Source organism: Peromyscus californicus, unplaced genomic scaffold, assembly GCF_007827085.1.
Source record: "Peromyscus californicus insignis strain IS unplaced genomic scaffold, ASM782708v3 Scaffold_25__1_contigs__length_3188244, whole genome shotgun sequence".
Taxonomy (NCBI): domain Eukaryota; kingdom Metazoa; phylum Chordata; class Mammalia; order Rodentia; family Cricetidae; genus Peromyscus; species Peromyscus californicus.
In genome coordinates this window covers 762,957-788,491 of record NW_026294536.1, presented here as the reverse complement: position 1 = coordinate 788,491, position 25,535 = coordinate 762,957, and the positions used below count along the sequence as shown (strand labels likewise).

The window sequence follows — 25,535 nt, the reverse complement described above, 5'->3', positions numbered from 1 at the left end:
CAGTATTTATAGATCTACTCCCCCAAGAATAGTTAGTACATTTTAAAAAGAAAGATCAAAAGAGAAGAAGGAGGAGGAGGAGGAGGAGGAGGAGGAGGAGGAAGCCAGGGGTGGTGGTGCGGAACTGGAGTACTGGAGAGGCAGAGGCGGGCGGATCTCTGAGAGTCTGAGGCCAGCCTGGTCTACATAGCAAGCTCCAGGACAGCCAGGGCTACATTGAGCGAGCGAGCGAGAAAGAGAGAGAGAGAGACAGAGACAGAGAGAGAGAGAGAGAGAGAGAGAGAGAGAGGGAGGGAGGGAGAGGGAGGGAGGGAGGGAGGGAGGGAGGGAGGGAGGGAGGGAGGGAGGGAGGGAGGGAGGGAGAGAATGAATATACCCTCCAGAGTCCAGTATATTTTCCTAGAGAGTCTAATATATTTTCAGTCTGGCCCTTTATAGACAATATCTTCAGGCCCCTGGGTAAAAGAAACAAGAGACACACAGATTCAATTAACATCAAATTTCATATTAGTTACTACAAGTAACTACAGGTAGCTTTTGTTTCCTCTTCGTGTATTCCCAGATGTTTCTACCTTTCTCCAGCGACCACCAGTTTCTCTTGAAGTTAGGGGTCAAAACAGTTCTTGCCTTTCCCGTGTCTACGTGAACCCCCTAATAATCCAGCTTAGAAAACAGGAAGGACTAATAATAACTTAGCACGAACATTCACCCCAGTGCTGTTCAGTGGTAGGAAACAAATCACCGTGTTCTCCTGTGACGGCAAAAGCTGCAGTTACCACGTACAGGAGGGCTCCGCCATGCCATGAGAAGGTGCTCACGCTCTGCCACTCAGAGACGAGACATAAAACCACACGTCCAGTACGACTGAAATCAGCACAGCACAACACAGAGAAAGTAATAAACGCAAGGACTCACAAAAGAATATTAAACGCATAAACAGTGCTTGTGCCTAGAACCTGAACGTATGAGTGATTTTCACTCTCTTTATACTGCTCTGTTTTTTAATTTTTCTATCGTGAGCATGTGGTACTACTTTTTATTACAGAGAAATACAACACATAATAAAACTTCTTCGGGTTTGTTTTGGCCTCCATTCCTTCCTGGGGGAGTTAGAAGACACTCAGGGAGGAGGGATACATCTGTGCTGTGCTTTGAGGGATGAGCAGGCATTTACCAGACAGAAGGAAGGGGCAGTCCCTTGGGGCTGCAAGGAAACGTGCTAATACACACAGGCATGCAACACAGCAGGGCCAGCAATGCTATTTCCGGAACGGGGATGGGGGGATGATGGCGGATGATGGCGGTGGAGGTGGGGAGAGGGCAGCGTCAAGCAGGAGTACAAGTGGCAGGGGCCGGGGGACATCTTGGGCACCGGGGCAAGGTCAGATGCTGGCAAGATTAAGGTGTGTGGAGTAGAGTATCTGACCCATAGTCAGGGAAGATGGTGAGGGAGAAGGCAGGAAGCCAGCCGGGAGTGGAAAGAAAAATGGCTTTCTCAAGTGCTCTTAATCACAGCAGAACTGAGGCCTGCAGAACCTATGCTGGGCAGGGCAGGAGAGAACTAAGCATCCTGGAGCCATCTCTATTCACAAAGGGTTCGCTTTCACTTTCTTCTGACGAGGCCATACAAATTTTTGCGTCGGGAAGTAGAAGTCTTTGTTATTGTCCAAGCATTTCTAAAAGACAACTCTGACTTCCTCCTGAAGACAAGCTAGCACGTGGTTGCTTCACGAGTAACTTGTGAACTGCTATGCACAGGTACCCAGCAGACGGCACGGCCTGCGGGTCTGAGTAGAAGAGGAAAAGGTCCCCCCACTCCAGGGAGCAGAGAGAAGATGCTGGAAACCGTGATTGCTGGTGCCCGTGCCCGGGGAGGTGAGACGAGGCTACCATGTCACTTGTCACAGCCGGAGGACACAGTCTTGGAGGAGACAGGAGGTTGCGGAGAGGCCGCTGACGCCCACTCAAGAGCTGGATTCCTAGCAGGATACCAAGAGGGGTTCCAGTAAGCCAGAAGGAATGCTGTTGGCAGGAGACGCTCAGACCTCTCCAGAGGGCTTTAAATGGAAGTGGAGGAGCAAGGGGAAACTCTAACGGCAGAAAATGTACCAGGCAAACAAGAGTGGCCCAGATATGGGGGCCCCAGAGGGGAGGGGCTCTGGAGTCTCCTATCCAGGCAAAAATGATAATTTCTGCATCTGTACCCAGTCTTTGGAATGACAGAGAAGAGGATAGGGTCAACGTGTGTTTTTACTGCTCCACCAACAGACTGTCAATCTTCTTCAAAGGGCGCATCCTCTACCTTCTCACTCTGACTAACCAACACTGTGACCGAGAGCAAAGGGAACCAGAGAGGTCAGTGGTGGCTAGGGATGCAATACCATCCCAAGAAAGGCAGGTGAGAATGGGCAGAAGGCAAAACACTGTGGGAATGAGATGGTGCTGTCTGCAGTTGGGACCAGGGAGAAGATTCTAACACCTTGGAAAAGTGAGCTGCCAGCCACCGACAAGGTCCATAGAGTAGCTCCTTGCAATAAGAGGAAAGAGAGGAGTGGAGGAACACAGACCACCTGCCTGTGAGGGACTCAGCATGAGGAGGGCAACAGGAACCACAAAGAGAAAGAGGAAGAAGGATGCACTTTTGTTTTTCAGAGGCGCTTCCTCAGCCATGCAGCATCCTCAAGTAGGGTCAGGTTCCCAGTGGCATCGTGCCCCTGACCTATGAAGTAAGGTGAACCACTGAGGTCTCACTATAAAGTAACAAGAATACCTGGAAAGCCCAGGAGTGCCGTTACAGCCCTGACATCCTCCTGGAGCGAGACCACAACAGTTTCATCCTTCTCACAGTTATAAACCAAGAGTGTCACCTTTTGGGTCTCTCAGGTCCACCCACGCAGCCAAGAGAAAGATGTGGACAAGAAAGAAAGAACATGTACAATGAGCTGGACACTTTACATGAACTCTTAACTGTGACACCAGAGTCTATACAGTCCTTGTCCTGGCCGGTGTCACTGTCTCACCTTAGACAGTAGCTATCAAAGTCCTCTCCCAGATAGATGGCCAGAGTCCCCTGGGCAGCTTCTGTGCATCTCACAAGCCTGTGTCCATCTGTCCAGCTCACAATCGACCCCAGCTCGTTGGTACGTTCGTGTAATTGGAACACTGTGTACTTCTCTAGGATTTTATGAACATGAAGTGCCTTCCTACAGCAAAGATCTTCAATCTTCAGCCCCAATGGAATCAACAACCTCAATGTAGTCACCATCACCACACCCACTTTACACACGAGGAAGCCGAAGTTCCTGGAACACCTTCACTTTATGTTCCTTGGTATTCCCAACTTCTAGCCAACTTCTGGGCCTCCCTGCACTCCTAAATCCATCACAAAACACACAGCAGTCACAGCCAGTTTTCCTGACCCAACCCCTTTACGGCCAAAGCTTTCATCCTACTTTGCTTCTCTGCTGCTGCGGTAAGAAACTGGCCTAAAGCCAACTATGGAGGAACAGGTTAACTACATCTCACAGGTTAGAGCTGATCATCAGGAGAAGTCAGGGCAAGAGATTAGGCAGGAACCTGGAGGCCAAAAGCATGGAGGAATACCAATTACCAGTTTGTAGCCACGTTCATGGTCAGCTGCCTTTAGACACTCCAGGCCAACCTGCCAAGGGATGGCACCACCCACAGTGGACTGGGCCCTCCCACACCAATTAGCACTCGGGAAAATGCTGCACAGACATTGCTCTCAGGTCAGTCTGATGGAGGCAGTTCTTCAACCAAGGATCCTTCTTCCCAGGTGTCTCTAGTCTGTGTCAAGTTGGCAAATCTAAGTAAGTAGCACAGGTACTCAGAAATCAAGGCGCCAACTTCCGTCCAGGTCTGAACCACAGAGCAATCGGCTACCCACCAGCAGTCTAGGAAACGACACCAGGGGTGAATCTCATGACCCGCGTCTACAGCAGACGACTCCACCAAACTGCACAGATAGTATAACCTCCCTTCAGGGAGCCTTCCCTCTCCGGCAGCAGCCCTGCCATGGATTGACCTCCTCTTGTGGATTTGGGGCAAGGCTCTTCCTGGGATGGACCACTTAACTCACCCGTCAGTGGACCACTCCTAAGTCTGGCCGCCCCTCAGATGCCAAGCTTTGGGTGCCCAGGCCTTCTACCAGGACCTCTCTCCATCAGAGTAATTCCACGTCAGTGTGACACCCCGTCGTACCTGGTGATCCTTAGGCCGGAGAGACAGCTCCACCATTAAAAGGCGAAGGCTCACCACCAAAAGGTCAAGATCGCTACCTCTGCCCATTTCCCGTCCTGCCTCTTGTTTACCGCGCTAGTGTCTGGGCTCTGTGCCCACCCACTTCACACTACAGTTCAGAGGGGTGCTTGTCCAGGACTGAACCTGAGCTTGCTCCCTGCACTCTTAATTCCCAATGTTGAGTTTCTTTCACTAAAGCCTAGCTGTCTCTTCCTGCTGCGCCTTCCAGGAATCCACCTGTGCATAAGGAGGTGGGTCCAAATATTAGAAGTGACTGGTGCTCAGTAAAGGAAGGAACCTGCCCAGGCCTCTACCTACACCCAAGGGAGGGTAAGACTACCCTTGCTGTTAGGTTAGAAACTGTAGAAGGGAGGTAGGAGGAGGCAGTGGAGGGGGGGCCTGCAATTGTGATGTAAAATAAATTAATTAAATTTTTTTTTAATTTGAAAAAAATAAATTGCAAAGCTAATTACTGACAGTCTGACCCATAGTCCGTGCTAGGTCACCACAGTGCTTTATAATCTTTAGTCCACACAAATCCAAATGCACATCGGTGGCCAATAAATACAGGTTAAGTCCATTTAAACACCTACTTGGAGAGAACCAAACAGAAGGCCCTGGAAAGACAACCAGACTAAGTAATGTTAACGGAACTGATTTCTGACTCTGAGGGGGAGCTAGGATTGATATCACTCCTTGACTATCACAGGTGACAGTAGCGTGTAGTCTAGTCAGGCCAGTCCTTTCCACAAAACCTCAGGGTCTAGTTCTCCATCTTTATTTTTAATAAGAAAGGGGGAGGGGACCAAAAGCTGGATTAGATCAGCAGTTCTCCTCAGCACTGGAGGGGCCATGAGCCTGTCAGAAATCCCAGTCTAGGAGCTCTACCTAATTACCATGTCAGAGGCTTCGGGGAGGAGGGAGGGCCCAGCAAACCCACCAGTGGCTGAGGAACTGGAGTCACGGTCTCATCATCCTTCCAGCTCTACACTCAAGAGTGCCCAAAGCTTCCTCGGCTCGACATCACCAGTCCCCACCCCCACGCACACACACCACCACCACCAACAACCCCCGTACACACACACACACACACACACACACACACACACACACACACACACACACACACAATCCTTCCACTCTGACTTTGATCTGGTATGAACTGAAGTCAGCTGGGTCGTTCATGTGATCGGGTTTGACAGCTTCCTCCTGTGATTAATACAGAGGACCGCAAGACATGGTCGGTCTCCTCCAGGGAACTTCATTCCACTTACCACCTCAGCGGTACATAGTCTGTCACTATATTTAAAAAGAAAAATCAAAACACAAGGAAGGAAGATCAGCCTTTCAAACACAGGCACTGGGTGCTATCTTATAAAAATCTGTAAGGGGGGTTATTCCTGGGGTAAGTCAATAAGGAATTACTCTAAAATCTTAAGAAACGGGGTCCCTTGCAAACCCAGTGGTCTCTTTTCTAATACAAGCCCACCTGAATGAATTAAAGCATTTGTTTTGTACGCCAGGGATACATGTAGACATAACAAACCATTCCTTGCTTGATCCTTTTATTGATCAAAACAATAAAAATAATCCAAGCAGGACATGACAGTGTACACCTATAAACCCCACATTAGGGAGAAAGAAGCAGGAGGATAAGTTCAAGGCCAGCCTCAGCTACATAACAAGTTCAAGGCCAGCCTGGGCTTCATAAGAATATCTGAAAACAAGTAAAAATAAAACAATCCAGACAAAGCTTAAAAGTCTGAAAACACACCACAAAAGAACTGTGGACTGTTAATTCCAACAACTCTTGACCTACTACCTAAAATTACCATTGAATGAATGAATGAGTGGACGAACATCTTTCTATTATAGTACTAGAGATGTACAAGGTAAAACACTAGTCTAAAAGAACTAAGTTTGAGTTCAGTATGAGCAACCCCAAACCTGCCCATATGTCCACCAACCCTTGTAACGAACGACCCACGCCTGCAGGCAACCATTCTTCAAGTGTTTACTGTATGTCTGCCCAACCCCAGGCAGGAAGGAATACTCTGAAGAACTTAAAAGCCAAGGTAAAGAAAAAGGTCATGGAAATAACGGTTTCCTGTTTCGGGTACAGGAATCATGGCTTACTTTATGGAGATGGCATTATCACGCTGCACCCTGAAGATCAGCTTGGGTTTCAAAGGGGAAGAGTAATTTAAACTAAGGGCATGCCGGGACAGAGATGAGACTGAGAAAGGCATGGTATGAAGGTTCCAGGTCAGTTGGCCCCATTCAACAGCAAGACAAGAAAGATACACAGAGGACTTACTGCCCAGCAGTTCAGCTTCCACCCACCCTTGGCCCCTACTCTCCTCTGCAGGACCCCTCCTCTAACTCTGCTGGCACTAAGCACAGAGCTGGCTGTGCACCTGCCGCCTGCTGAGGCTTCCTGGCTCCCGTGCCAGCCCTGCCGCCTCATCCATGCCTTCCTCTAGGAACTGGTTAGTGCCCATCCCAGGCTCCACCGTTCTTACTACGCCATGTCTTTACACTTCTGTTTTGTGTAATTTATAAAACACATACTGCCCACGAGTTTGTATTTTTAATTCCTGTAAGAAGTTTTGGGATCCAATTTGTGTGAAAATCAGGCTGCCACATAAGGTTGTATTGTATGATAAAAGCCTCCAGGAATAAAACAGACAGTACATCCTGCTTATCAGCAGCTCCAACACTGGTTCCACTCCGTGTAGCACAGACTTCCTCGTGAATGACTATTCCTGGTTTTTCATCAACTTCCCCGGTCTTCTTGAATTAAATTCTAGGGGTGGTGCGGACTTTCAGGGGCTTCTTTTGCAAACTTTTCTTGAGAAGCTACTGTGTTCTGAGCTGTTGCTGATATGAACACCTCACGAGGTAAAACTGCTGTACTGTGAGGGTTGATATTTCAAGGCTTTGCAGGTCACTTAGCCTATTTTGAAGTTAAGGAGGATGGTGGAAGAACCTGAATCCAAATGCAGATTTCTGGGCGTTCTTGAGGGCTGCTGACTCCTTCATTCAACAGCAGGACTCAAGGAATGCCCAGGACCTTCCTGTCACCTCCAACTTCCCCTAACACTGTCAGCCTGTATCTCCTCCCATTAAAAGCAAGGGCATGCACTGCTTTCCCAGGGTCTCTTCACAGAGAACAAGCAGAAGCAGGAGGAAAAGTGAGTCCTATTCCACTCCATCCTTAGCCAGCCCCCTTTACTCATCAGACATCATGAGCTGTACCAGGCTTTCCCATAAAGCATCTTCTCAATAGCAAAGAAAATGCAAGCATTAAAACCGCTCTTGATGGGGGAGAGATGAAAACTATATGTACCATGGTACCCAGGACTGCATCTTGGACAGGAAGAGGAAATTCATGAAGAACCTGAGTGAGTATGGAATGTGCTTCATAGGAGTGTACCCATGTCGGCATCTTCGTTTTGACAAATACCCAAAAGCAACAGACGATGTCAAAGGTATGAGCACTGAGGCGAGGTATGTGGAAATTCACGATGCACTGCTCACAGCTTTTCTTGCCAGAAAATTGTACGTTTATTTGCTGAGAGAACAATAACAACAAAAGACCCCCACTCATCTGCGTGCTCTCTCATCTTTTCCAAATCACTCTTCTGAGAAGACATAGGGATAAGACAGAACAACAGTGCCTAACACCCATGAACTCCTGCATGCTGCCAGCAACGAGAGACCCAGTTTTCAGAGTCTCATCTTACGGATAAAGGAACAGGGGCCTAAAGAGACTCAATTAACAAGCTGTGACATGTGTGTAGAGCCAGATGCAAATCTAGGTAGGTTACCTCAGAAATCCATGCTCTTCAACGCTACATATTTAGACCAATGTTTTCCAAATACCTCCAGAATTTTCAAGTGGCCTATCTATCTAGATCTAACAGAAGACTAATCACAGAGAATGAAATGTGAATACTACACTTAATGTTCACACTCAACAAAAAGCTTCTTAAGGCAAGCGTACAAATTCTGAAAATCTCTACTGGAGAAACAGTTATTATTATGTGGCCTTTCCACGTCTGGGCACATCCCTGCACTTGTTGTGTACCCTGCCTTTCCTGGAACATTGTTCCAGGAAACTTGGAGCCCTAGTTCACAGTACGGCCTCCAGCCTGCCACCTGATGGTACTGCCCTCCTGAGGTGTCAGTTCCAGAAGACGGTGCAATTAAACACAGTTCTCACTGAACAATGACGCTCAATAAATAATGGTTCTCAAGAAGTGAATTAGTGGCAGAAAGATTAGTGGCTGGCCAGATCCTAACCCCGCCCCCAGATTCCACCAAAACTGCAGCTATTCGTCTTTTTACAAGGTTCCCAAGTAGACACCTTCCATGAGCAGAAGCTGAAGAACAAAACAAAGACTGAGAGCAGTAGAAAAGGAAAAGCCAAGCCAGGTGACAGGGTGTGACTAAAGGCAACATAGTAACGAGTACATGAGACCTAACTACAGCGTGGAATTCCTGGAATGTCAGCCTACTATGTGTGGGCATGCAGCTACGCTCACTATACAAGTGTCCTCATCGAGCCAACCTCGAAAATGTTGTCTGATCAACGATATAGGCTTTACTACAGCTTATATTGACTTAGCAGATGTCAAAACTCAGCAGTTTCTACTTGAAATATGTCCTTTCAACCTAAACAGGCCTTAAAGCACATCAAGCCCAATACTGACATTTCAGACAGGTAAACAGGCTCAGATAAGGGAATATTCATGCACAAAAATAAAATGAGGAAAAAAGTCTCCCAGCTCTTTTGCCTATACCTGTTTCTAAATCCGTGTGGAAACTAGGAGAATATTACAGAGACTGAAAGAATGTAGCCCGGGGCCACATCTTCAGAGATATGGTGGACCACATTTGTAGATTATCTCCATACCATCTAGCATTCCCCATCTGCTGGTCTCCAGTAGAAAGAATATTGGTGGAATTATCTGTAGTGAAGTATAAAACAGAATATATGAAAGAATACCTGGTCTTAAATGAAGATGATAACACAGATAAAACGCTGAAAAAAAACAAAAACAAACAAACAAACAAAAACCTAGGTAATTCACCAGAATAAGAAAAGCTGGGGAGGATGGAAAGATGGAGGATATGATACATAACAGAATAAATGAAAATTGACCTGTAGTCATAAAGCTGCCCACCAAGGCATCATGACTGACTCTTGAGCCAGGTTGTAGATTATCAAGGGTGAGGCTCTGCCCCAGGCATCAGAATGCCTTCCTTACAGAAGACTCAGTGATCACTTCTGCAGATGACAGTTGCTAAGAGTTAAGTACCAATAGTCTCCTGCCTCTCGACCTCCAGATACAAGCTGTCCTAAGAACTAATCTGAGGTGTGTCACTGTGTCAGGATCTCCTCCCAAGCAGCTGAATGATTATTTGGCTCTGTGCAAGTATCTACTTCCACAGTCTTCGTCCATAAGACAGACTCACATGAGAAAATCTGACCTTCCATCACACCAGCACTGGTTCTGAGGTCAGAAATCATCCCCAGCAGGACTTGTGGTTATCTATCATGGCGACTAGAGTGAATGCACACTCGTCCTTGGCTAGGAGAGATGGCAGATAGGAACCATAATCCAGAGCAGCTCAACCAAACCAAACTAGATCACCTACAAAACGTTCTGGGGAGTGGGAGGAGAAGGGAAATATACTCACAGGAAAACAACCCTCTTGCAAGCTTACTAATGATCCAGCAAAGTCCAGGTAGAGATAAGCACTTCCTCTGACTTAGCTTGGACTTTCCCATACTGGATTCAGAGAACAGCTTAGCACTTTGGGAAACAGGGTCTCAGAGATGAGCAGCACTCTAAGACACCTTCCTACGCAGCACCTCCCACTCTAGACTGTGGGGCCTCCTTAAGGACAGACCCCTGTCTCATACCCCTGAATACCTCACAAAGGGCCCTACTCACTCCAGCCCATCCTTGCTTCATGAATGAACTGAGCCAACTCCTCTCAGTTAGTCGAGGAAACCCCAAAAACGTCAAGACGACCTTCACTGTTTCTTCCCTGGTGTTTAAAAGAGTAACACACACACAGGAGGCACTCGCTACTCCTTGAAGAGTGGAGTGGAAAGGCGGCAAAGGAAAAGTTTCTCAGCTCCACATCAACCAGAAGTTCCCATAAAGCCCCCTGCCTTGTCTCCTCCTCCTTTACCCAAGCTGAGTGCCAACCAGAAGAAAAGGAGAACCGAGAAAAGGAAAGGACTGGGACCATCGAGTGCCCTTCAGGGGCAGCTGGGGGGAGGGGGAGGAAGAACAAGGAGAATGGATAGGGCTACACAAGACCTTTCTGTATCTAATTTAGACTTAATAAGATAGTTTGCTGAATGTTAATTAAATACTCAGTGGTTGTTACTAACTGTGGTGATTAACTTAATTTTGAATTAAATAAGCAATAAATGCTTAACTGAAGTTCTATTAAATTTCACCCAGCAAGTGAGGAATATGAGGCTCTTAATTGACTTTAAACAAGATAGTTATGGCAAGTTAGTTGAATTTTTATTACCTGATGATAACTGCCTTATTAAATCTAAATTGACTATTTTATTTGATGGGAAAATATGTCATCTGTCCCTCCAATTTACCAAAACTATGCCCAAATGGGTTCACAATCAATCCAATCTACTTGGATTATGAATCTTCTGTTTTCTGGTCCTGTTTTACTATTGACTTTATTCATTCAAGAATAAATGAAGCAGCCAGGCAGTGGTGGCACATGCCTTTCATCTCAGCACTTGGGAGGCAGAGGCAGGCAGATCTCTGTGAGTTCGAGGTCAGCCTGGTCTACAAAGTGAGTTCCAGGACATCCAGGGCAGTTACACAGAGAAACCCGCTCTTGAAAATCAAAAAAAAAAAAAAAAAAAGAATGTGGCCACACACACACACACAATCACAGCACTCAGAAGGTCAAAGCAGGAGAATCACAAGTTCAAGCTCAGCCTGGCTACACAGGGAAATATCTGTCAAAACAAAACAAACAAAAAGAATGAGTGCGCATCAAAGCACACAAGACCTAGGGAGGAATTATATACAAGATCGAAAACGAGAATTTGGACACTTGTTTCCTTATTGCAGATACAACCTGGAGATAAATTTAATACCACAAGCCTGAAACCTCCAGTGTCCCCTGCGTCACTGAGAGTAACCTATCTGTGGTCATTAGTGTCCAGACATTAGGAGAGTAACTCGGTGGTGGCAAAGCACAAAGACCAAGGTTTGATCCCAAGCACCACCAACAAATAAGTAAACAAATAATCATATTCAAATGAACTATAACCCCTGCTGTGGAGCAAGCCCGATGACCGCAGATAATTCACTCACTCAGTTGTCTACCCGTCACTCACTCTACCTGTCAACTGAAGAGGCTTGGAGATCACTACCATTTTTTGCGATCATTACTCACAGCAGTTGTGAGTGCTGGCTCATGTGAATGGTTCTTCAAATGAATGGACCTGATAATAGTCAGGCATGAACAGAGGAAGGAGGGTAACTGTCACTGCTAAACTGTTTCTTACCATTATATCAAAAGAGCAAGGAAATCATTGCCTTCAGTTATGCACCCGCCAAGGTCCATACCGGGCCCTATGTAGACTTCCAATCCAACAATCACACACATGGCCCTGGTTAAACTAAACAAAACCAAAAGTCATGAACCTCAGAAAAGGACAGGTGGGGAAGGAGGGGGATTGATCAGGCTACGAGAGAAATGAGAGGGTGGAGGGAAGGAGTAATCAAAATTATATGCATGAACTATATACGTGCATGAAACTGCCAAGGAACTAACTTAAAAGAAATACATGTCCTTGGAACAAAAAAAATAGGTCAGCAGATAAAGGTGCTTGCCTCCCAACAATGCATGACTACCCGAGTTCAATGCTGGGAGCCACACAAAAATGGACGGAAAGATCCAATTCCACAAAGTAGTCTTTTGATGGCTACACCCATGCTGTGGTATACACACACACATACACGTCCTACATATGTACATATGTACCACATACACACACACACACACACACACACACACACACACACACACACACACACATTAAGAATATGAAAAATAAAAAGAAACGCAAATTAAAGCAATAATGAGATATTGTTTCTTACATACTCATTTAGTAAAAACAAGTCATAAGATTAAATCCTAGTGACATCATTATAAAGAAACAAGTTGATTCACACACGACAAATGACTACAAATCAGTCATCTTCTAGAGGCTGAATAAAAAGTAAAAGAAATATATGGGACTTTCATGCCTAGAATTCCACCAGTCAGGATGGGGCACACTCTACAGAGAAAGCCCTGGTGCCTGTACGTGATGGTGAAGACAGCGCCCCCACTGAGAAACACAGGGGTGACGTTCTTCGGAGGCAAACGATGGCAGACTCTGTCACTACACTGACCACAGCATTCAGTCTGCAGTCGTATCAGGCACCCATATCCCCCTTTTACAGATGAGCTGCTGGAAGGTTATAGGAATAAGTTCCCAGAACGGGTCATACTGCTAACGACTGACAAGCCATGACGAATCCACACCTCTGGGTCCTGAACTAACCCTGAAGTTCTACCTCACCCCCACCGGAAAAACAACAAAATATTAGATAATGTGACAAGGGAAAGCAGAAGCGCCAAGGACATAGTTATCTACAGGAAATCACTCAGAAGCGACAAAAAGCTCTCTCGGCACACTGATGACTATCCCTACATTTTTAACAAGTTACAGTTCATTGTTATCTTTTACTGTAAAACCTAGTTGAGTGACTATCTACGTGGGTAACAGTCACGCTAGAATTGACCAATCTCAACAAATTTGTCACACAGTCAATGAAATAAATACTTTTTACGTTACAATAGTAAGTGGAAATAAACATTAGACATACACAAAAAACGAGGGCAAACGCTTTGGAGGAGTTTTAATGAAGAATATGACCCATAAGAGATCAAAGAAAAGGATTCTAGGAAGAGAACTGTCGTGGCTTTTGTGTCAGTGAAGCTGAGGATGTGAATTTTAAATGAGTTAATTGTGGGGGTTTGAATGATAACCGCCCCCATAGGCTCATATATATGAATACTTGGCCCCCAGTTGATTGGACTGTTTGGGAAGGATTAGGAGGTATGGCCTTATCAGAGGAAGGATGTCACTGGGGGTGGGCTCTGAAGTTTCAAAAGCCCATGCCAGGCTCAGGGTGCCCTGCCAAGTAAAAAACAACTCTCTGAAACCTTAAAAAATGGTGATGGGAAGAAAGAATCATGTCTGTATTTCTGAGTTATGTTTGATCAGGGCCAGACAAAGTGGCCTAAGCCCCAAAGATGCCGATGATCAATGTGGATTTATGGGCACCAGAATGGCTCATTCACAGTGCTGTGTGAACCAAAGCCCACCACTCTCAGAGCCCCATCGTGCGCTTTTAGCTCTGACTTCTGTCAGTATTTAGCTACAATAATCCTAGAGAGGCAAAAGGAGAGTGTACCTCCAAATAAGATTGCCCAACATATATTTTCCCAGGAATTAAAAACAAAAAGAAAAAAAAGTCAGGGTTGCAGAACTCAAAGACCTTCTAGAACATTCTTCACACCACCACAGCCTGAATTTTCACTGTAACAGTCCAGTCTAAACTGTCACTTTTCTTCAGGGATTAGAGTCATCATCTCCCGAAGAGCCCACCATCACGCTCACACTAAACAGGTGGCAGGGGGTCTGTACAAGAGAGCAAAGGGTTGACGTCACCCTTAAGAACACTTCTCTCCACACCTTTACATGTGTCGCCCTCTGTGGCTTGGATGAGAGTGGTCCCCATAGGCCTCTATGTGTGAACGCCTGGTCCCCAGTTGGCGGACTGGGAAGGATGAGAAGGTGTGGTTGAGGGGTGTGTCACCGTGGATGGGTTTTGAAATTTCAAAAGCCCATGCCAGGCTCCATGTCGCCCTCTTTGCTTGAGACGCGGGGATCCAACGTGAGCTCTCAGCTACTGCTCCAGCACCAGGCCTGCCCACCTGCCACCACACTGCCCACCATGATGGTCTCGGACTCACCCTCTGGAACGACAAGCCAGTCCCCAGTTAAATGAGTTCTTCTATAAGTTTCCTTGGTCGTGGTGTCTCCTTAGAGCAACAGAACAGTGACTAAGACACCCTTCTACGGCAATAAGTAGTGGAAGACAAGGGCTCTTCCGGGTAGTGCTGACACCCGCCATCCCCGCGTCAGCTCTGCTACGCAGTCCCACCCCCATAAATCCATTTTTCCCAGACACCATGAAGTTCCTCACCTAATGTCCCTGCCCAAGTTTACTTCCCCCTATACATTCTCCCTCTTCCCCGGCTCCCCAAATTCCCACTCCGACTTCAATGCCCCCTCACATGACAATCTTTCCAGCTCTGCAGAACTTCCCTGTAAAGGACCCTGGAGTTAGTCTCCAGCAAATCACAGGCAGCAGATGTTGCCTACACGAATGCGTACTTTTTCCCTCTAACATAGGGTCTTTCTGGCTATGGCCCAGGCTGACCCAGAACTCACACCCTCCCTGCCATGGCCTCCCATGTACACACTGTCTTGGCAACTTCTATGATCCCCTAAAGGTGGACACTCGCTCAACACTCAGGCTTCCAACTCCCAGGGCCATGCCAGAGTTCCACTGCGCTTGTTTATCCGACAAGATTGGCCTGTAGGCAAGTCTATGGTACATTTCCTGGATGGGTGATTGACGGTGGGGGGTGGAGGGGGCCACCCCTCGCAGACGGCCCTGAGTCACATAAGAAAGCAGGCTGAGCAAGCGTCCCTGAGCAGCATTCCTCCACGGCCTCCGCTTTGGTTCCTGCCTCAAGTTCCTGTCCTGACTTCCCTCAGTGACAGACTGTGACCTGGAAGAATAAGCCACATACCTTTCCTCCCAAGCTGCTTTTAGTCACGGTGTTGGACCACAGGAACTTGAGATATTCGTATGTTTTTAAGGTCCCTACATGCGGTTGAACAAATGAATATACAAATGGGTCAAACTGATGGGTAAATGCATCATCATGCTTTTAAGGTTCCATCCAACTGCCGATACTAACCCTCTCCAAGTGAACTAGCTAACCTCCAGGCAAGAAAAAAAAACAGAAAAAAGACTGCTAGGGGTAGAAATGACAAACTGCTAGACGGTGACCTCCCTTTCACCTCAGTCTAAGAAAAGGTGCCACTTACCTGCCTGGTCACCACAGAGTTTATCTTTCCCATGAGTCAGAGAACACCTTGCCCTCTGGGTGACTACACCTTTCTACAGTCCCTGAAAGTGATTCCTTTTCATACCGAACAAGACAGGAGATCCAGGTGCCAACAAAATTGTTTTCTTCCTGGAAGGTACACAAGGCGGAACTGAGTGGAAACTCACTAGAAACAGTAGGTGTGCGTAACACTGTGACCGCCTGGCCCTTTGCTCATGACAGCTGGGCTTCCACAGTCCCAGTTAGAGAGCATTATCAAGATGGGCCACAGCATGGGAAAATCACAGATCCAGGAACACAGCTAAATTAGCACACAAAGAGAGAATCAATCTTTCTTAGCTCTGAGGAGCCAGAGCAATTTCGGCTGCCTGTGGCATCTAGGCCTAAGCCTTCCTGTCCTCCAGTGTCTCAACAAGCCCAGCACTCCCAGCAGGCCTCCTCCACAGCCCCACAGCATTTTCTAGGTAAGGTGCTTTTAGCCAGCCGAATGAATAAAGTGGTTACAATCTTGACATCCATCACCTTCAAATTTTCAGAAACCCGGCCTTTCCCAATGCAAACCATTCAACCGTGTTCCGTGGGTGCCTAGCCTCACCCGAGACAAGACAGCAGATGCTTGCTGAGTCCTTAATTCAGGTCTGGCATTATGTACACCACTTACAAGGCCTCCTTCAATCTTCACATGGAGGTAGAATGACCTATAAGTGACCCTCCAAATCAGCTCACCACTGAGAAGAAGAGGAGTAAGGGCAGAAGGAGAAACAGGGCAGCCGGACACAAAGACGGCTTCATCCCTGGGGCAGCTGGCGCTGTTGCGGACCTGCTTTTAATCTGTTACATTTACTTCTTTATGTTCTTATGTATGTATCTGTTGCACGCACACTGCTTGCATGCTGCAGCACACATGCAGAGGTCAGAGCAGGTACCTTACATGGCGAATCAACTCCCTAGCTCGCTGCAGATGTTTTTATATGTAAGAAAATTGAGGCGAACCTTAAAGACAGAGATCTTTTGATATCCAAAAAACACTGTGTTTCAGCCAGGCCTGATGGCACCAGGCTGTAACCTCAGCTATTTGGGAAGCACGTCACATGCACCTGACTATCGCCTCTCTGCCCCCAAGGCTCTCTGCAAGATGGCACTGACCTGGAAGCTACCAGACTGAGTGACGAAGACACACAGGGAACAGCTTCAGCTGAGAAGATTCCATGCCGAGAGCTGAGACACCCAAGGTCAGTGACCTGGCCTGGCCTGATCATCTAGCTTATGTGTCACACAAGATTCTGTAGAAGGCCTGGCTCCACCCTCCAACGATAACTTCCTATTTCAACTACCCAGCAGTCCTGGAGTGGCGTTGAGACCACAGCACGGTGACTACAGAAGAAAATGCTACGGCTAGAAAGACGCAAACAGAACACAAATGAAACCCAGGCCAGAGCAGGACAGTCGTGACGGAAGGAAGGGCAGTGCCCGGCTGCTCCCCGAACGTTCTGCACAGCTGGAAACACCTGAGAATGTCTGAAGCCCTCACTCACTCTCAGAGCACGTTCTTTCTCACGGTGGCGCTCTTATTAGCAAGAGGTCCCAAAGTCATGCACGGAGAAGGCCCCCCTATTAAATGGTACAAGTAGGACTTGATCATGGCAGTGCCAACATCGAAATGCTATCTCTTCACATCAGGAGAGTGTCACCACAGGTGCCAGAAGCCATGCTGGACACCCCGAACTGGCCACACGGATCTGGGCACCAGACAGAGATCCAGGTCCTCGCAAAATAGCCGTCAGGTGAGCGACACAGACCTCCCCCCCCCCCCCCATCAGCGCTCACGAGGCACGGTCACGAGCACTGCTCTGATCTTCACAAGTGCGTTCTGATCTTTGAAAGTAACTGAAGCTCAGGAACAACGTTACAGAACTGACTGAAGATCACTGGCACTATGAGTGATTCAAAGGCACGATTTGTTTTCCCTTCAACAAGAGCCACTGGTGACGGGCGCCGTCTAAGTGACAGCCCACGAAAACCCAGACCTTCGGGCTCAGCAGGCACCCATGTCACCTTCCACCTCAGCTTGCAAAGCCCCACAGGAGCCGCTGACACTGCCATGCATGAGATCACAGTCCCAGCGAAGTCACTGCTCCCTGCCCGCGCATCTGTAGCAAGGGCATTCACAACAATTATCTCGTGTTGACGCGAAGACGAAGAACTTAGAGGGCAAGACAGAAGAAGTAGTCTTGGGCATGAGTCCAAAATTCCCACCCTGCCACTCAAAGCCCTGTGCCTCAGTGGGAAGGTTTCTTCACCCGTGACTTCTGACCCACTCTCCGCCAGACAAGACAGATCTTACCAATATAGCTCTTGAGTTGCAACCGGGAACTCAGTAATAAAAATGATTATAAAATACATTGACCACGTAACAAGCGCCACTGAAGGCCATGAAAGATAAATGGGCTTGCAGAGAGAAGTCGGGGTAGGCAGGCTTAAAGAGACAAGGAAGAGTGTTCATGCACCCCAGAATGGTGCTCAGCACCTTTTATCTCTGCACTAAAGAGACAGAGGCAGGAGGATCGCTGCAAGTTGGAGACCTGGCTGGTCCACAGAGGGAGTTCCAGGCCAGCTGGGGCTATATGATGAGACCCTATTTTTTAAAAAATTAAGTAAAATAAAGACTTGAATGGTGGGGAATGATGATGACAAGAGCTGTCTTAAGAATCGTGGAAGCTAGCAGAGATTTGGGAGTCTGGCCCTTGCCAGCCAGTAGCAGGCATCGACAGCAGTAAGGTGAATAAATCCCAAACCACACTGACCGGAACTGAACCACCACCACCTTAATCACACTGCTTTCCAAGTTCAAAGTACAAGTTTCAAGCCTGAGACACAGTGATCTCCAAGGGGAGGGGGCGGTATTCTGGTCCCCTACCGAGCAGACTGAGTATTCAAAGTCCTTGAAGGCACGGCCTCCATGGGAATAAGAGCCCAGGGCTACTGAGCGAATCTGTACCTTTGCTGTCTCACCTGTGTGACATTGCGTTTCATCACCTGTGATGTCAGAGGCTGCAACCCTGACAGCCCAGACCCTAGCCCACACTTAGTTGGAAGGTAGGCTCTCGCTGCCAGCTTGGGCTTCTCCTACTGCCTGTGAGCTTTAGTGTCCATGAAACAGTTTTTCTCAGTCAAGACCAAGAAGCTGGCAAATGAGAGAAGAGCAGGAACTAAGCAATTTGACAGAACTCTATCAGCTTCCAGAATCCGCTGTTCCCTCTCCTTCTATGCTACTAAGTTCAAGGCCATCTCCTCTGGCCTGGAACACCTCAGCAGCCTCCTAGGCTGGGTCCCAGAGTCTAGTCTTGACCTGCTACCGCTGTGCCACCAAAGCTGGGTAGAGCACGGATCCAACCACCTATAATAGAAGCCCCTCCCCCACCCCCTCTGCCAGACTCATCAGCTCAGCTTACAGACTTTCTACCCTTCCCTGGCCACTTCCATCACTCATGGTGATCTCTAAACCCATTTTTGTGTTGCTCCAACACGCCTAGGTCCCAGGCTTGGGTACACAGTCTAACGTCACTTTGCCCATGGGCCAGTGAGAAGAAGGCTCAGCTGGTAAGAGCACCTGCTGCCGAGCCTGAGTTCAAACCTTGTGGACCTACACAATAGAAGGGAAGATTCAGGTCTCCCAAGTTGTTCCTCTGTCCTCTGCCCTCCACCCTTGCACACGCATGTGCATGCACACCAATGAAAAAATAATAATGATAGAAAGTTGAAAATTCCTCTGCCTGCCAAGTTTTTCTGTCTCTATTATGAGAATGCCTAGTCATTCCTCAAAATCCAGCACAAAGGTCTTCTTTGCATAATCTTCGCTGGGATTCCAGGTGATCAGCCACGCCTTGCTTAGTGCTCCCTCTGGCTGATTTCTCTTCACTTCACTGGGGCCTTAGCCTGCCCTACTTTGCTCTCTCTCCTCGAAAGCCTAGACTTGTATCTTAGTCTTCCCTATAAGTCAGCATGCCGCATTTCTGTCTGATGTGGTCATCATACAGGACCCATGTACTGAACTTAATACAAGATAGAAGCTATTAACTATCATACCTATCATGGGGTACATAGGGTAAAAGTAAGCAAAAAAAAATCTAGAAATTTCTTCATGGCACAAAGTGGATTTCTATCTTTGATCCTGAGAATAAGGTTTACAAAAGTCTGAGTGTATGACTATCAGGGTAGAAAACAGAGGGGTACATTCAAAAAGCAGAAGAGCATTCAAGAATAACCGACCACCTGGATGCATGACGGGGGAAAAGAAAATACAAGAGGAATTACCCCCGCAATAAGTCTTTATCATGGATAAGCCAGCAAGCTCCACTCATTCCCATTCCCTAGTCCTGTGACCTGACTGGCCAATGCCACCTGTAGCAGGTACAGACAATTCTCAATCCAATTCCAGGTCTCTGCATGCCCCAGGCTCTAGGCAGTCAAAACACTGGTCCTTCCCCAAGCCTGCATCCTGTGGCTGCAGTACGAAATGGCACCCGCTCTTCCGGCAGCAAATATTTCCAGAGCAGCCATCACATTCCAGACACTCTTCCAGGCACTGTGAAGGCAGCCATGTGTAATGCAGACACCCTTGCAAACCTCGAGAAGCTTCCCTTCTTGCTGAGGATTAAGCCCCGAGTCTGATAAAAGCTACGAAGTGCTCTACCACTGAGTTACGTCTTCACAGGCTGGAGACGTAACTCAGGTCTCCAGCCTGTGAAGCCGGTCTGAGGAAAAGAAGAGATTCAGGTCTAGTGGCAAACACCTGCAATCCCAGCATTTGGGAGGCTGAGGCAGGGGGATAGAGAAGAGTTCAGGACCATCTTCAGCTACATAGTGAGTTCAATCCTATCCTTGGCGGCATGAGACTGTCTCAAAAAGACAGTCAAAGCAGAGCAGAGGTAGAAAAAGCAAACCTGTCATGTGAAGTGGCTATCTTTATATTATAAACACTCTATTTACTTAACAGTACTTTAGAATACCAGAGATAAGGGGTACTCAAGAATGAGAGAAAAAAAAAACAAAGTTTTATTCATTTTGCCAGGTTCCATACTGGGCGCTGGGGCAGGGGTCTTTCTTCCACGGATCATAAAACAGCTTATATACTATCAACTGGACAGGATCTAGAAAATCTAGGCGGAGAGGCTCCATCACACCTGTGAGAGATTATCTTGATCAGGTAAACTGAGATGGGAAGACAACCCCCACAAATCTCGGTGGTATCAGGCAATGTGCTGGGGTCCGAGACTGAGCAAACCCGAGAAGGCCAGCTGAACCAAAGCCTTCATCTCTCTCACTACTTACTGAATGTGGATGCAATGTGACCAGCTGCCTCGTGTCCCTGCCACCGTGGGTGACTTCACCACTGTGGTGGACCTAACCCTCAAACTGTGATCCAAAACCAAACACTTCCTTAAGTTGCACTCATCAGGGTGTTTTATCACAGCTCCAGGCAAACTAGCCAAGATAGGATTTTTATCTCTGAGTCAGAAAATACAAACTATGTACCTTAGGAAGGAAGGTGGCCGAAGGCAGCACATGATCCCTTTCAGTCAAGAGCCAGGGCTATTTATTTCTAAAGGGTCGTAGCCTATGGAAGGGCAAGAGCCAACAGGAAGGACACAGTTTATAACTACCAGAGCACACCCAGGATCCTCTGGAGGAGCCATAAGGCCAGGGAAATGATAGAAAAGCAGTCTCCCCAATATTTGATCACTTTCTTATTGCCCCAACTACCTCTCTGTTGGGTTCGTGGAAACCAGATTACTGCAAAGGCTTGGGAGGGGAGGCACACTGAAAGGAGCATTAACTTGCTGCCTCCATTTCCGTGGAAGAAGGCATGGCAACGTGCTAGCAGGCTGATAGGGTCTGTGGTAACACCAGCATGGAACCAAGAAGTCCACTTGCCCAGGGTTCATCCTCAGGAGCAAACCCAAGGTCCAGCGCACGTGCTGAAAATACTCCGGACCTCAGGTTTTCTTGACTGTGGACAGGGACAACAGTGTCCAGTCAAGAGGCCACAGACCAGGCAAGGGCTTAGCACGAAACATGCCACTTAGCTGGGCAACCACATGTCACCAAACTCATTTTCTCATCTGCAAAATGAGACTGACAGCCATCATACCGGCCAATATTAGTCCTCATAACCTAACACCTGAAACTGGGGACCACACTGACGAAAGGAGGCTTAATTAACCAACCCAGGGTTCTTAGAAGCTCAAGGCACATCACCAGTATCACCTGTGTTCTGATGAAGGCTTGAAGGATGCCACAAAAATCACAGAAGGAGAAAAATCGCATCACCCGACGGGAAAACAAAGAGCCAATCAGGAGTCAGGCTCACTGTTCTGTAACTACCTGCTCAAGTTAACGTTTCGAAAAAAATCCCTTTTAAAGGACACTCCCTTAATGACCTAAAGACCAACCCACTAGGCCTCACCTCTAAAAGTCCCATTACACTGTACATACTGGAGAACCAAGCCTTCAACCCACAAGTCTTCGAGGGACAAACCACACCCAAGCCACAGCAATCATAAATCTTAGGGAATCAATGTGGTAATTACATGAGTATGTGCTAATCATTCAAAACTTTGAAATTATCTTGCTACCTAGAAAGGATAAGAACATAAACATTCTCTAGCCTCAGCTTTATGGCTCTCTTCCAAGCCTTACTGCCTTTAGCCCTCAGCTAGTGACCAACAATCTCATTCCTGGGACCTATATTAGGAACAGGACAAGCCTTGAGGCAGCTACAGCAAACTGCGACAACATACTTCCCACTGCCCCTCAGCTCACCCTCACGTCCTGTACTTCATCTGCACCTTCAGGCCAACAGACTTCTGCCCACATTCAACTTTCACACATGGAGCAGCAGCAACCACTTTTTCCGTGTGTGTGTGTGTGTGTGTGTGTGTGTGTGTGTGTGTGTGTGTGTGTGCGCGCGCGCGCGCGCGCGCGCTCGACCCCTCCCCCCCCCCCACTTCCTCACCTCCAGTGAGTTTAGGCAAAGCCCTGCATTCCAAAGCCATATTCCAGGAAAGGTCCCCACCCACCAATGCACACACCTCGAGCTCTGAGGCCCTCCTTACTGTGCTGGGCCAAAGTCTCAAGTTCACTCATCCACTTAGGAAGAGTGTTCTTGTGCCGTCTGCCGCGACACCCTACACTCAATCCCACAGCGAAGCTTCCTTGTTCTCCTGTGAATCATGACCCTCAATAGGATTGATTAATGGCCCCCACAGCTGCAAGACAAATATAAACTATACTTTGCAAAAATAAGAAAAAAAAAAAAAAAGGTCCTCTCAGGCTCGGCAGGCAAAGGCACTTGCAGTACAAACACAAACACGGTGCTTGAGTTTCTGGAACCCAACAGACTCCACAGAGTTGCTCTCTGAACCTCCACAAACACGCTGACCCTTCCAAACACAGCCAGGATAAACCACCCCGTTCCCAGCACCTGCACAGTGGCTCCTTTGTCCAGCAGCCTCCATCTAAAGCCTCCCTTCCTGCACTTATACTTCTCTTTCTTAGTCCTGGAGATTCAGTTCAGACACCACCCTTCTATGGTGGGTTACTTCCCAGAGGCTGGTCTCTTCCAGCCTCCGAGTAGCCAAAACCCTGACCACACCCGCCAGGCTTCTCCACCCTCACACACACCTGGTGCTCCTCCAGCACAGGAAAAATGCCCTCCTTAACTTGTGCTCCCAGCAGTCCCCTCAGTGTCTCTCTCTGGTCTACAGGGACCGGGCCAGAGGCATGCTTTCCACACTGGGTCTCCTCCTTCCTGCATTTCCCGTCTCTGCCAAGTTACCCTGCAGTGGGTTCCCAGCCCTTATAAGTTATACTGTTCTTGGTGTGCTGGGCCCCATCACCCCAGCACTATAAACCATAGTTCTGAAATCAAAGCCAATGTGCCGCTGCTCCAGCACCAATTAACCCATGCTGGCTCCACAGCAGGGTAAAGTTACAAGTTCCCACCAAGAACCCCAAGTTTGGAGTTAACAGTTTTGTATACACCTCTAATTAGCTCTGTAACCTCAAGGAAAGGGTTAAAATGGAGATGGGACTATCACCATGCTTACTTCTCCAGAAACTTAACGTTGAATATTTGATGGAAAAGTATTTCTTATAAAATGTAAAAGTACTATACATTTATAAAAGACCTGGCAACCAAATTTTATCAAATTTAAAACAGTGACTGTAAGACATGTATCATTATCAACTTTAGAATAGAAACTTGTTCAACTAGGGCACATCTGTGATTAAAAGACAATCACATGTCAGTGGTATGAAAACATGAAAAAGACACGTGTAGCTTAGAACTTACCTAATAAAAATAAGAACCTGCCATACAATTTCCATGTTTGACAGTGGTGCATAATAGGTGTTCAACTACGCATGCCAAGCAAATGAAACAACCCATGATCATTTTCTTAAGCCAAATTATCACCTCTCTCACTGAAACTGGGCAGCAGGAGGTTTCTCAATGCCAGTTCTCTAAATCATGTTCCTGCCTGCTCAAAACCCTCAAAAGGCATAGTCTCCTCTCCTACCTATCACTGTCTGGAAATGCCTACCCTCTCAGAGAAATGCCTCCTGGCCAGAATGTCTCTCCATGAAGGGCACTACTCAATCCCAGCAATCATGATCAATTCAAGAACTTGCTCCCCTCCCACTGCCTATGCCCAAGTCCAGGCCAGAGACGCTTACAAGGAACTGGGAGGAGAGGGGTTGGCAAAGGAGAGAGGAAGGAGAAGATGGTCAGGAGATGCAAAACAAGACACTGTCCCAGCCTCGGGACCTCTGGCATGTCCCCCTACCCTTCACACAGCTAATCCTCACTAGACAGCATTCTGGACTCCACAGGCTGCCTTCCAAAGATGAAATGCTAGATACATAATTTCCTCTTTAAATGCCCCTTGGTGCTGGCAAGAACCTCGCCAGGAGACTCTTGGGACAGTAAGAATCTTACTGGGTTTCTGTACCTCCCCACACTCCCCCCACCTCAATCCACCATTATCCACCAGAGACTACAGGGCTGGCACTCAACTTCTGTGGATCTGGGTTTGTTTCCCTACTTGTAAAAATGAGAAAAGCGGTCCGAGAGAGGTTAATTTATCCTGCAGCAGCCCTATACACTTTCCCTCTCCTCCCCTCAAGGTTTTCTGAAAACTTGCCTGTGCGGTGGGGGGGGGGGGGGAGGAGGGACGAACACTAGTGAACCATTAAGTCACTGACACCTTTGAGAGAAAGTTGTATTGCAGAGGCAAGCTTGCAAAAGGGGGAGGGGGGTGTACAGAAACAAAAAGAGATGAAAAGTCTATTGAGAAAGCCAGAAGGGATCGACGGGGAGGTCCTGCTAGGCCTTCCTTGTGGGGGAGGGGAAGCAGTGGACCCCTTCCTAAACAGAAAAGCGGCTAGAGACACTTTACACTGCCCCGTCCAAGTACCCCAGCCACAACTCCACTGGCATGGTCTCCAGCCACACTCCCACCCCAAGCCACCAATGAACGCCATGTCCACTCCCCACCCTTACTTAGCTTTCTCTGGTCTGCAGTTGCCTCCCTGATAAGGAAGGCCTTGCCTTTCTTACTCAAGAAAAGTCCCTACCCTTCAAAACAGTCCATCACACACACGCGCGCACACGCACACACACACACACACACACACACACACACACACACACACACACACACACCCATATCCAGGACCACTTCGGGTGTCTTCAGGGAGACCAAACTATGAAGCTCCTTCCCGAGAAACCCTCCTCCCCCTTAAAAACCTGATCTTCGCGTTCTCCCCAGCCTCTGGCCCTTCCTACTTTGGGTCAGGTTTGGCTCCTGCGGTTCCAGGGAGCTCTCCCTGAGGGCAAAGTCTGGTCTCCAGTAACCTACAGTGCTTGAAAACGGTGGGGACTCAGAACCTCTTACAAAAAAGAAAGGGGCGGGGGGGGGGGGGGGGACGGTAGGGGTCCTGAGCCACCGCTCTTAACC

The 25,535-nt window shown here is 47.7% G+C and overlaps 1 protein-coding gene across 3 annotated transcripts in view; it reads right to left on the bottom strand.

Moving 5' to 3' along the window:
- Window positions 1-25,535, bottom strand: part of Lpp (LIM domain containing preferred translocation partner in lipoma) — a 615,165-nt gene that overhangs the window by 588,847 nt on the left and 783 nt on the right. The gene's annotated exons all lie outside the window — the stretch shown is intronic.